Source organism: Somniosus microcephalus, chromosome 18, assembly GCF_052327205.1.
Source record: "Somniosus microcephalus isolate GS21.2 chromosome 18, FLI_Smic_1.0, whole genome shotgun sequence".
Lineage (NCBI taxonomy): Eukaryota > Metazoa > Chordata > Chondrichthyes > Squaliformes > Somniosidae > Somniosus > Somniosus microcephalus.
This window is the reverse complement of record NC_141004.1, coordinates 15945528-15959304: the sequence shown is the minus strand read 5'-3', so window position 1 is coordinate 15959304 and position 13777 is coordinate 15945528. Positions and strand designations below refer to the sequence as shown.

Below are 13777 nucleotides of genomic sequence, written 5' to 3'. Positions count from 1 at the left end.
AGGGAGTGCGGCACTGTCGGAGGTGCTGCCTTTCGAATGGCATGTTAAACCGAGGCTCTGTCAGCCCTCTCAGGTGGACATAAAAGATCCACATGGCACTGATGTAAGAAAACTACTAGGCACTTGGTCTAAACGTTAAACAAAGCTTTAATAAACTGTTTTACAACATGGAGGTCTAGTTGTGTCCTTCACTAGTTCCTGTTAAGAATGTCCTGTGCAAGCTGGGCCCGTGCCCGAGTATTTATACTCTCTCTGGACAGCGTCCCCCGTAGGTCGCTCAGTATTATTTCATAAGTCTTTCTTTCATGAATGACTGATTTATGTCAGGCACTATTCGATAGAAGAACAGGGGAGTTATCCCCAGTTTCCTGGCCAATATTTATCCCTCAATCAACATGGCAAAAACGGATTATCTGATCATTTTCACATTGCTGTTTGTGGAAGCTTGCTGTGTGCAAATTGGCTGCTGCATTCCCTAAAAGGATTATTACTAGTCCTAACCCCTTTAGGGCTACCCCAGATTAGGCGTATTCCTCAGACGTTCACTTTCAACTAAAGTTTGAGGTAGCCGAATCCTAAATTGGGTCTAAAGGTCTGGACTAGCTCTCCCTAAAGGAAAGGAGCAACCGGAAAATGTTACTGTCCTCCAGATAGCACTTTTCATAAGTTTAGCTAGACTGTAACATTCCGGATATTATGAGGGTCCGGAAAACTCATCCAGAATTCTGCAACTCCTCACCAAAGAGTGTACAGAGGTTGAGTTCGCGAGTTTGATACAGAAGTATTATGTGAGACAATTCTAAAAATATATATTTATTAAAGAACCGACATGTATTTTACAGTTGGTGTGTCAATCACAACATTAACAGTTCCAAAAAGAGAAAGCTTTTCAATCTTATTATCAGAGATCCTTATTCTCAAATCTTAACTTCGCTAGTTTTACAGTTCTTAGTTTTATTCAGGATAGCCACCAAAATCAAATATAGTACCTTGATCCCCGAGATACAAAGAGTTGTAGACTTACAGAGCCGCCTCTGAAGCCTGAGATTCACTTTGCCCCTTTACAGCGAGTCTATTATCCCATTTAAAAGTTCAATATTTATACTCTTTTTCAGTGGTATTTCCTTTGACGTTTTCTGCTGATGTAAGCTAATTATCTCTAGTCATTTTTCTGCTGACCCCTGCTATTCTTACAGTCACCTCAGCTGGTAGCATTACAGACTTATGTCTCTACCCCAGGCGTCCCAAGCTTACCATAAAAACAGTGTGACAGCAGATGTTTCTATTTGATGTCATTGTTACTAAGGCCTTCTGTTTGTGCTCTTGCAATTAGAACACCTTAACTAGGGTGATCTATGCCATTCTTAGTCACCTCAGCTGGTTGTAACACCGAATTGTATCGCTCCTCCGTAGGTGTTCTAAGTTTAACACAAAAACGGTGTGGTAGCAGGTGTTTTTTTACTTGATGTCATTTTTACGAAGGCATATGTTTCTTAATTTTATGTGCCTCTTTACAAAGTATAACTTAGAACACCTTAACCAGGATACACCATTGTCTTCTTTCCAAAGATCCATACTGTCTGGAGCCTTCAACCTTCTGTTTCAATAAGGTTATTGATTCAGTGTCAACAACTTATCTTATCTCAACAGCCAGGATGCTATCACAGCTTTTTCATCATCATTAGGTTTCTAGATTTCCAGACCCAGTTTGTCATGTTTTAATAAGGTCAGAATTCTTTCATAGAATGGTGTATTTTTCTGAATAGGTTATATGGCTTATTCCTTCACATCCTCACATTACAACAGTGACTAAACTCCAGAAATACTTTATTGGCTGTAAAGCGCCTTGAGACGTCTGGTGGTTGTGAAAGGTGCTATATAAATGCAAATTTTTCTTTTCTTACCATTATGTAATATATGTTCAAAAGGGCTGTGAAGGGTTCCCTAGCTGGAAGCCAGTTAAAGGTCAGTGGATTGACTGACACACGCTGTAGAAACAAGCCTTGTACCAAGAATGGCCAACTGGGGAAAGGCCTCAACCTATTTTTGTTTTTATCTAAAGCAATACATTATTATATATATATATATCAAGAAAGTGAACAGAGCAGACTTTATATCAGAAACACAAAGTATATTTTTTTCTCCAACTAACTAGTTATGAAATCACACTTTCTTGACAATAACCTCCCTTTATGACAGTGGTTATTAGCTCCAGCTGAATAGTAACCAATTTATCTATGAAAGAATGGTGTCTCTGGGGTGCCAGAAAGTATTAGCGTGAAATTGTAATGGGCAATAGGAAGCAGGATCGGCAGGGGCATGTCTGAACAGCTTCCCATGGCTCTCTTTGTGTTCCTCCCTGTTGATATCAGTAACTTTGATGGAAAATGAATTCTATTCAGGAGGGATTCTTAACTGCAATTTGCTCTTGTGTCTTGGTTGTTTAAATTTGTAGCGCATGAGGCTATACACTGAGACTGCGGCGGGCTGCGTTCCATCATCAAACACCAAAAGCCTGCTTAATCCACTCTTCAGTCACTGTATTATTTTTCTGACTCTGTAGTAAATGGAAGTTAATCTCACCTTGCATTGAATTGATTTTTGCGGACGGACGCTTTCCCTCCATGTTTCCCCCCCGCCCCCTCCCCCCGTTTATTCCACGATGAGATGACATTGGCCGACTCCTTAGTGCTGCAAAATTCTGGGCCTCAAACAACTTTGAGCAAACGTTGCTCTCACATTTAGCTTGGCATTAAGTTGGGGTTTTTTTTTTTTAACCGTTTCATTTCCACAAGAAACATCAGCCTTTAAAAATGAATATTTTCCACTTTCCGAGTAAACCAATAACTTGCAATTACACAGCGCTTTTAACTCAGTGAACCATCCGAAAGTGCTTTACAGGAGTGGAGAAAAACAGACGCTGGGCAGTATCCAGTTGAATAGTTAGTGGAGGTGTCTCAAGGCATGGCCAAAGAGGTAGTTTGGAAGAGAGCTTTTGATGGAGAGGAGAGAGCTAGCAAAGCAACAAATTTGTATTTCTTTAGCACTTTTCATGACCTCAGGATGTCCCAGAGTGCTTTACAGCCAATGAAGTACTTTTTGAAGTGTAGTCACTGTTGTAATGTAGGAAACGCAGCAACCAATTTGCGCTCAGCAAGCCCCCACAGACAGCAATGATCAGATAATCTGTCTTTAGTGATGTTGGTTGAGGGATAAATATTGCTCAGGGCACTGGGGGGATACCCCTTGCTCTTCTTCAAATAGTGTCATGGGATCTTTTATATCTACCTGAGAGGACAAACGGGGCCTCGGTTTAAAGCCTCATCCGAAAGACTGCACCTCCGACAATGCAGCACTCCCTCAGTACTGCACTGAAGTACTGAGAAGTTTAGAAAGAGAGTTCCAGAGTGTGTGCTAAGGCAACTGAAGGCCCTGCTACTGAAAGTGGAATGAAGGTCTGAGAGTGATGCAGAGGAAGCCGGAGTTAGAAAAGTGAATGTTGCATCTTGGCACACAGGGCTGGAAGAGGCCATGGGGTAGGGTGGGGCAAAGTCATTGAAGGAGTTGAAGATGACAAAGTTGTTCGAGGTGTTCAAAATCATGAGGGGGTCTTGACAGAGTAGATAAAGCGAAACTGTTCCCATTGGCGGAAGGGTCGAGAACCAGAGGACACAGATTTAAGGTGATTGGCAAAAGAACCAAAGGCGACATGAGGAAAACCTTTTTCACGCAGCGAGTGGTTAGGATCTGGAATGCGCTGCCTGAAAGGGTGGTGGAGGCAGACTCAATCATGGCTTTCAAAAGGGAATTGGATAAGTACCTGAAGGGAAAAAATTTGCAGGGCTACGGGGAAAGGGTGGGGGAGTGGGACTAGCTGAAGTGCTCTTGCAGAGAGCCGGCACGGGCTCGACGGGCCGAATGGCCTCCTTCTGTACTGTAACCATTCTATGATTCTATGGTTCTATGACAATGAGGATTTTGAATGAAGTGTGTTAGGGTATGGAGAGCCAGCTGGCAAGGACAAGGGTTAACAGGGGAGTATGACAGGATGCAGATGGCAAGAGATTTGGATGGGTTAGAGTTTATGTAGAATGGAGCACCGGAGAAATCAAACTTGTAGCTGATGAAGGTTTTAATCAGCAGTGGGGGTAAATAAAGGTAGAGACGGCAATGCTGTAGCGGTGATGGATAAGATATGTAGTGTAAAGCTTGGCTTAGGTTCAAACAGGATACCAAGTTTGTGCACTGATGGGTTGAACCTGAGTGAGCAGCCAGGGAAGAGATGGATGCAAAGGTTAGGTTGTGGAGTTGATTTGGTGGGAGCTGAACAGGATGACTTCCTCTGATGTTAATTTGGAGAACATTCCTATTCTGCTTCCTCTATAGGTCCGTTAACCATTTTGAAATAAACCAATTAATGTCTGTGCAGGAAGATGAATGTCATATGAATGGGTGCACTAATGCTGCCAAAAGTAATTTCTAGGCTCATATCCTCAATCCCTCTCTCCCCAGGAACGCATCTAATTATCTCTTGAACCCACTTAGATCTGTTCTTCTCTTCTTAGGCAGTCCCTCAGAACCGAGGATGACTTGCTTCCACATTAAAAATGAGTTCTCAGGTGACTGATGAGTCCAATGCGGGACCTACAGTCTCTGTCACAGGTGAGGCAGACGGTGGCTGAAGGGGCGGGTGGGTGGGGTGCTTGGGTTGACGTGCGCTCCTTCCGTTGTTTGCGCTCGGCCTCCGCTTGCTCCCGGCGAAGAGACTCAGCGCCTTCCCGGGTGCTTCTCTTCCACTTTGTGCGGTCTTGGGCCAGGGGATTCCCAGGTGTCGGTGGGGATGTTGCACTTTTTTAAGGAGGCTTTGAGGGTGTCCTTGAAGCGTTTCCTCTGCCCACCTGGGGCTCTCTTGCCATGTTGGAGCTCCAAGTAGAGCGCTTGTTTTGGGAGTCTCGTATTGGGCATGCAATTCAGTGTATTAGTTCACTGTAAGACAGACAAAGTTCTCCCAGTTCATCCGATGTTACCAGCAGTAACTTGTTTTAGAAATAGTTATAAAAAAATTAAAGGAAATAAAGAAGGAAAAGGAGGACTCCCAGTTACGTAGCACCTTTCACGACCTCAGGACCTCCCAAAGTGCGTTACAGTCAACAACGCACTTTTTAAAATTGAAGTATGACCATTAAGTGGCTCAGTGGGTAGCACTCTCGCCTCGCCTTTCTAACCGAAACCCACCCACGCAAAACTGGCTGGAGTTAAACTTGGGCCTAGATGTATAAGTTAGTCACCACTACTCTCTCTCTAACATACTCCGTGTCATTTACTACCATTATTTTCTCCCCAATTCATGCCCATTACTCCCCTTGTGTGTAACTCATTCCCATTATGCCTCCATAACAACAGTGATAGCACTTTTAGAGTAATTCATTGTTTGTGAAATGCTGCAGGATGTTCCTGCGAGACATAATAAAACACTAAAAAAAAAAGCAAGTTTTTTCTTTTCCTTATTACTACAGTACCTCTGTAACTCAGTCTCGCGACTATCTCGCTATAACTCATGCCCATTATAGTTTTTTTTCTCTCGTGGAGCAAAGTGTAATGAAAACTGAGCGAACTTGGGCAGAATGCTGATTGTTATTGTAAATTTCCCCTTAAACGTGCAATTCTCACTATTTAAAAGAAGAAAAAAACCTTGTCAGAGGCTTGTTAATTGTTTATTGATGGCGGATGAAGAAAATCACATACAGTAATCCTCAATGGAGAGTGTATTTACTAAGGTAGAAATTTACTTCTTGTCGAAGCTGGCTTTGGTTCAAACAGCAGGCCCGACTGTTAAACTAAAGCTCGCGTACAACCTTTTCTCCCACAAAGCAAACTTCTTCGCAGCGTGAATTTGGCGAAGCGCCAATTGTGGACTTTCATAGGAAGTAACATAGGGGCAGGAGTAGGCCAGCATGTGGCAGATGGATATTAATGTTGTTAATGTTGAATACAAAAGTAGGGAGGTTATGCTTCAGTTATACAGGGCATTGGTGAGACCACATCAGGAGTACTGTGCACAGTTTTGGTCTCCTTATTTAAGGAAGGATGTAAATGCGTTGGAAGCAGTTCAGAGAAGGTTTACTAGACTAATACCCTGGAATGGGCGGGTTGTCTTATGTTGGAAAGGTTGGACAGGCTAGGCTTGTATCCGCTGGAGTTTAGAAGAGTAAGAGGTGACTTGATTGAAACATATAAGATCTTGCGGGGTCTTGACAGGGTGGATGTGGAGAGGATGTTTCCTCTTGTGGGAGAATCTAGAACTAGGGGTCACTGTTTAAAAATAAGGGGTCGCCCATTTAAGACAGAGATAAGGAGAATTTTTTTCTCACAGAGGGTCGTGAGTCTTTGGAACTCTCTTCCTCAGAGGGCGGTGGAAGCAGAGTCTTTGAATATTTTTAAGGCAGAGGTACAGTAGATAGATTCTTGGTAAGCAAGGGGTGAAAGGGTATCGGGGGTAGGCGGGAATGTGGAGTAATTAGATCAGCCATGATCTTATTGCATGGCGGAGCAGGCTCAAGGGGCCGAGTGGCCTACTCCTGCTCCTAATTCATATGTTCGTATAGGAAGAAAGAACTTCCTATAGTCATCGGAGTTTAGAAGAATGAGAGGTGATCTTACTGAAACATATAGGGGGAAAAATTCAGTATCGCCCTGTTTGGGGCGCCATTATCAGCCGTGCGCAAAGTTTAGCGCCTGGCGCTAATTATCGCCACCGACAGCAAACTTGGCTTTTATCGCCCCTGGAGGTGATTGGAGCGCTAAATCAGGCACTTCACACCTGTCTTAAGGTGCAAAGGCCGAGGAGCGAGGCGCTACCTCAGAGCGCTGGCGAAGCAAGGAAGGGCAAATCAAAATAAACCTGCAAAGTGCTGCTCAGTACTCAAAACTCCTTCACACAGCGTTGAATCTCTCCAGAAGTCTCTCTCTCTCTCTCTCTCTCAGAATGCGTGGTGCAAAAATGTCACCGACAAAAAAAGACAGGAAGCGGTCGCCTTTAAATAGCGCTCCCCCGTCCCTTTCTGACAGCAAAACGCTCCCCTCAACCTGTCGTTGCTCGCGGCGGATGGTAAGGCAGGGGGCGCCACTCAATATCCGGTCCGGGGCGCTACCGGGGCGTTGCGCACTCGACTGACGTCACAATCTGCCGGCGCAGGAGATTGTGGCGGTAGTGTTTAGCGCCGCCGCAAAATGTCTAGTTAATTTCGCGAGCGGCGCAAACATCGCCGTGCCCGGGCGCTAGTTGCTTTGCGCCCCATTAGCGCCCTCTTAAGGCGCTAACGGGAGGTGCAAGCAACTGAATTTTTTCCCCATAAGATTCTGAGGGGGTTGGACAGGGTAGATGCTGAGAGGATGTTTTGGCTCGTGGGGGAATCTAGAACGAGGGGGCATCGTCTCAGTATAAGGGGTCGCCCATTTAAGACGGAGATGTGGAGGAATTTCTTCTCTCAGAGGGTCGTGAATCTTTGGAATTCTTTACCCCAGAGAGCTGTGGAAGCTGAGTCAGTGAATGTATTCAAGGCTGAGATAGACAGATTTTTGAGCAACAGGGAAGTCGAGGGTTATGGGGAACAGGCAGGAAAATGGAGTTGAGGCCAAAACCGGATCAGCCGTGATCTTATTAAATGGCGGAGCAGGCTCGAGGGGCCGAATGGCCTACTCCTGCTCCTATTTCTTATGTTCTTACACAGAATTACATAGAACGTACAGCACAGAAACAGGCCATTTGGCCCAACTGGTCCATGCTGGTGTTTATGCTCCACACGAGCCTCCTCCCACCCTAATCTGTTATTTTCTCCCTCATGTATTTATCTAGCTTCCCCTTAAATGCATCTATGCTATTCATCTCAACTACTCCTTGTAGTTCCACATCCTAAACTCTCAGCGGGTAAGTTTCTCCTGAATTCTCTATTCGATTTATTGGTGACTTTCTTATATATACAACCACTAGTTCTGGCCTCCCCAACAAGTGGAAACACCTTCTCTACTTCTGCCCTATCAAACCCTTTCATCATCTTAAAGACCTCTATCAGGTCACCCCTCAGCCTTCTGTTTTCTCGAGAAAAGAGCCCCTAGCCTGTTCAATCTTTCCTGATAGTTATTACCTCTCAGTTCTGGTATCATCCTTGTAAATATTTTTTTTGCAGCTTCTCCAGTGCCTGTATATCCTTTTTATATTACGGAGACCAGGACTGGGTGTGTTACTCCATTTAACTTATGTTAACTGCCCTTCCCAACCTCAGGAGATCTCAAAAAGCACTTTACAGTTAATGAATTTATTTTGAAATGCAGTCGTTCTTGCAGGCCATTGTAACAACAAATTTGCACACATCAAGCTCTCATAAACAACAACAGAGATGAATGACCAGTTCATCTGTTTCAGTAGCGTTTAAGGGGTAAATATCAGTCAGTAGATCATGAAAGCTCTTTGTTCTTCTTGTGGTAAGGGATATTTGCAGTAAGGGATATTTTAAGTCCACCCGAACAGGCAGATAAGGCATCTCATCCAAAGACAGCACTTCTGACAATGCAGTACTCACTAAATAACTCATTGAGTAACACGCCCAGTCCTGGTCTCCATAATATAAAAAGATTTACATTGAAACTTATAAAATTCTGGCAGGACTGGACAGACTAGATGCAGGAAGGATGTTCCCGATGGTCGGGGTGTCCCGAACCAGGGGTCACAGTCCAAGGATAAGGGGTAGGCCATTTAGGACAGAAATGAGGAGGAATTTCTTCACCCAGAGAGCGGTGAACCTGTGGAATTCTCTACCACAGAAGGCAGTAGACGCCAATTCATTAAATATATTCAAGAAGGAGTTGGATATATTTCTTAAGGCTAAAGGGATCAAGGGGTATGGGGAGAAAGCAGGGACCGGGTACTGAACTTGGATGATCAGCCATGATCACATTGAATGGCGGAGCAGGCTCGAGGGGCCGAATGGCCTACTCCTGCTCCTATCTTCTATGTTTCTATGCAATGAAGTACCAGCCCAGATTATCCTAGAGTGGGCTTGAACCCACACCATCTGACTTCATAGAACCATACAGCACAGAAGAAGGCCATTCAGCCCATCATGCCTGTGCTGGCTCTATGAAAGAGCTATCCAATTAATCTCACTCCCCCACTCTTTCCCTGTAGCCTTGCAAATTTCTTCCTTTTCAAGTATATATCTAATTCCCTTTTGAAAGTTGCTATTGAATCTGCTTCCACCACGCTTTCAGGCAGTGCATTCCAGATCATAACAACTTTCTCCTTATCTCCCCTCTGGTTCTTTTGCCAATTATCTTCAACCTGTGTCTCTGGAAAACCTCTATTAAATTTCCCCTTAACCTTCTCTGCTCTAAGGAGACCAATCCCAGCTTCTCAATTCTCTCCACATAACTGAAGTTCCTCATCCCTGGTACCATTCTAGTAAATCTTCTCTGCACTATCTCCAAGGCCTTGACATCTTTCCTACAGTATGGTGCCCAGATCGGGACACAAATGGGCTGAATTTTGCCGGTGCTCAGAGGGCGGGTTTGGAGGCGGGACCACTGTCAAAATGACAAAGATGGACAGCGGGTCGGTATCCCTCTGTAAACCCGCCTCCTCATCAGTTTCCCAAGTGTCGGGTCTGTCATCCCTGAACGGACCCGACACCAAGTGGCAGGTTAGCCAATTTAGATAGTTTAAAGCTTATTAAAAGGTAGTTAAGAACCATTTTCCCATGTACTTACCATTTTGCCAGGTTTTTAATGCGGTTACCAAAGAGCGGCTATCACGTCAGGTAAGTATGTCGGGTTCTCAATGACTCTCCATTGCTGTGAATAGGTGAAAGCTGCAAAAGTGGTCTAAAACCTACCATTTCACATCTGTTCACTTCCCAATCTTAGAAGCTGGAGCATTAATGATTTGGAACCCACTTTTAACTTTATGCACTTTTGAAGTGTTTGGAGTAATCTCTCTATCCACTGTCACCTTCTTGGAACAAGCTATCTCACCATTGACAGATTACTTCTGTCATCTCAAACTCACCTGCCATCTATTCCATTAGCATTGGTGCCCTTGAAAAAATCTCACCTTGGTCCTCAGAATCCGACCACGATCAGCCCCAACACCAGCACCATCGGGCACACCAGCAGCACCAACATCCACACCAATCTTCTCCGCAATCACCTGATGCTGCACTGGACACAGGGCATCAGCACCCGACCACATTGCTGCCCGGGAGGCCAGCGATGGACTCACCATGGCCAGATTTGCTTCACTTAACACTGTACACCCTGGCTACCACATGATGCACCAGGTTGGCACCACCCCACACCAACACCATAAAGCATCCCTACAATGTCCAAGCCATTCCTTTCACACTCATCGCCATTAGGGGAGGGGAGGGGGGTGGGGGACACACGTTATGTCTCACCATTCACTGGAAGTCATTAATACACTTTCAATGGTGCACATAAATCTATCCAAGAAGGCAAAGTGGTGACAATATGGATTTCAATGCTTGACAACACATTAACAGAAAGTTTACACAACCATTGGCTAAAACACCCAAGTGCCTACTCTTGTGTGCTGTTTATTTGGTATGGTTGGACTAGGATGAGGGTGAGTGTGAGGGGTGGCTAGGGGAAGTGATAATGTAGATAAGAGAGGGATGGGTGGAGGTGCAAGGTAAGTTGCTGTGAGTAAGGAAGTGCAGGAGTAGGGTAAGGAAGGCATAGTGATGGGGATGTGATGAGTGACACAGCAGGATGAGGTTGAGTGTGGCTTTGCAGTAATGTTTCATGATCTACTGAGATCATTGAAAAGTTTGCGCCACTGCAGCCAGGTCCACCTGACAACATTCCCGCTTGTGTCCTCCTGTGCAATGTGCAACCAGGCTGTGTTGGTGTCCTGGGAAGGTCTCTTCCGCCCATTGGAAGGGAAGAGAACCTCCTTGCGTGCTTATGGAGGGAGTCATGGGAGAGCCTGGGTGCAGCCGCGCACCACTGTGCAGAGCTGGTCAGTGTTTGCAGCACCTCAATGCTGCAGAACACTGACAGCACAACTTTCAAAATGAACATGGACATGGCCCCTTTAAGGAAACCAGCTGATGACGCGCCATCAGATGACATCATCAGACCCACTTCCTTTTAATTGGCCGGGAACCTCACAGGGCAGGGCTTAACAAGCCCAATCAGGGCAAAATCACTTGGAGGAGGCGGGATGAAGACAGGTGTGGAGTTTGCGGCCGCTATCTGCTCCAGCCGCACCGGACTCGCCACGGCTGGCGGAATCGCGGCCAATACTTCAGCCGAAGGCTAAGTAGTGATTTTTAAAGGTTTAACATAACTTCCTTGCTTTTGTACTTTATACACCTCTATTTATAAAGCCAAGTATCCAAAGTATGCTTTGTTAACAGCCTGATCAGCTTATCCTTCCACCTATAAAGATTTGTTTATGTGAACCCCTAGGTCTCTCTGTTCCTACACCCACATTAAAACTGTACCATTTAGTTTATATTGTCTCTCCTCATTCTTTATTCCAAAATGCATAACTGTTACTCACTCCCATTACCGTCTGATATCTCACGCCAATGGTTTCTATGTAACTCACTGCCATTACACGTTGAATAACTCACAGCAGTGGATTCAATGTAATTCACCCCCCCCCCCCCCGTGTCCTGTGGGATGGGCCTATACTCTCTGGAGTTTAGAAGAATGAGAGGGGACCCCATTGAAACATATAAAATTCTTAGAGGGCTTGACAGGATAGATGCTGAGAGGCTGCTTCCCCTGGTTGGAGTGTCTAGAACCAGGGGTCATAGTCTCAGGGTAAGGGGTCGGCCATTTAGGACTGAGATGAGGAGGAATTTCTTCACTCAGAGGGCTGTGAATCTTTGGAATTCTCTACCCCAGAGGGCTGTGGATGCTGTTTGTGGGAGCTTGCTGTGCGCAAATTGGCTGCAGCGTTTCCTACATTACAACAAGTGACCACACTGCAAAAAGAACTTCATTGGCCGTAAAGCGCTTTGGGGATGTCCGGTGGTCGTGAAAGGCGCTATAGAAATGCAAGTCTTTCTTTTAAGCCATTGAAAAAGGAAAAATGGACGAACAATTTCTATTAAGAAAGTAATTCATAGGCTGAAGAAAGAATGAATTAATCTGAGTGTTTCCCGATTTCCTTTCCCTGTAATAACAGGGGAAATGCAGTCATACAAGTAGCTCTTAGTATTGCCTTACTTTCACTGCAAAGCCCTCTCATAGAGGTTGAAAGATTATGAGCTCCTATTACCCAAGGCCATATTGTTGTATGTGAGGGCCAATCCATTACGAGCACACTTTAAATGGACCTCGTGTGTACTCTATTTGTTAAAGCAAGCGACTGTAAATGTATTTAGGTTTGAGCCTGTATTGTTTGATCAATATTACCAAGAAAAGTACATTAAATTAGTGACTTTGACAACAAGCATTTGCAAAGTAGTCAGAGCTAATGTGTAAGTGCCAAGCTTCATTGCACATGTGCAAAATCAATGAGTGTTCTGGCGGGACTAATGAACAGTCGCTCACTCAGTTTAGAAGCTTTTGCGAATGAGCCCCAGATTTGAACCCCAGTTTAAGTCTGATCTCGGATAGGGTCGCGCTAAGGACGGTGCCATTTGCCGTAGTGCCTTTGGGTTGTGGAGAGGTGGTGGGACAGGGGTGGGACAGGGGCGGGACAGGGGCAGTATAAATCAGCCAGCATACCCATTCCTGATGGTTATGCCAGCAGTGCCTGTTAGCAGTCAACTTCTTATTTCCTCTGGTTCACAGCAGCAAGTTTTGAGTAAGGACGATACTTCACAGTGGAGTATACGGGACAGACTTCATTGATGCCCAGTAAAGGTGATCGGCCTTAGCTTTATACAGAGAGTGGCTTTTTCGGTTTCCGTACCTTTCCAGCCCTCTGAAAAACTATTGAAAGCCATGCTTCCTTTATACACGATATTTTGAGTACATCAAAGGAAAATGTCATGGATAAGACTGTATGATGTATCTATTCCCAAATCCTTTGTAAAAAGACTATTCATGCAAACAGTTGTAGCTTGTTTACTTCAAAACTACCTCCCATAAACAAGTCTGCCTGATGTAGCTTTCCCTAAACCCTTTTAAGAAAAACTTTACCAACTGCTATCTTTTATTACCTTAGAATTACACTTTATTACCAACTCTTATTTCCTTACACAAGCACATTAAATATCAGAAGACTAGCCATGCTTTCTCCTCACCACACGTCAAAGTCATCCTGTTTATATTGGAAAGCCTGTTGCTTCAAGATACATGGGCTGCGATCAACACAGCCTGGTTGCACATTGCAGAGGAGGGCATAAGCAGGGATGTGGTCAGGAGGACCTGGGTGCAGTGGTGCAAACCTTTCAATGATCTCAGTAGATCTTGAGTATTGTGTGCAGTTTTAGTCGCCACATCTGAGGAAGGATGTTCTTGCCATGGAAGGAGTTCAGCGAAGATTCACCAGGCTGATACCTGGGATGGCAGGAATGATGTATGAGGAGAGATTGGGTCGATTGGGCTTATACTTGCTGGAGTTTAGAAGAATGAGAGGCGATCTCATTGAAACTTATAAAATTCTGACAGGACTGGACAGACTAGATGCAGGAAGGATGTTCCCGATGGTCGGGGAGTCCAGAACCAGGGGTCACAGTCTAAGGATAAGGGGTAAGCCATTTAGGACAGAAATGAGGAGGAATTTCTTCACCCAGTGAACCTG

General features: G+C 44.8%; 1 long non-coding RNA gene across 1 annotated transcript in view; it reads right to left on the bottom strand.

Moving 5' to 3' along the window:
* Positions 1–13341, bottom strand: part of LOC147105046 (uncharacterized) — a 94686-nt gene extending 81345 nt beyond the window's left edge. The window contains exon 1 of the long non-coding RNA XR_015081755.1: positions 13278–13341. This is a non-coding gene — a long non-coding RNA (uncharacterized LOC147105046). The remainder of the gene's footprint in view (positions 1–13277) is intronic.
* Positions 13342–13777: the final 436 nt, after the last annotated feature.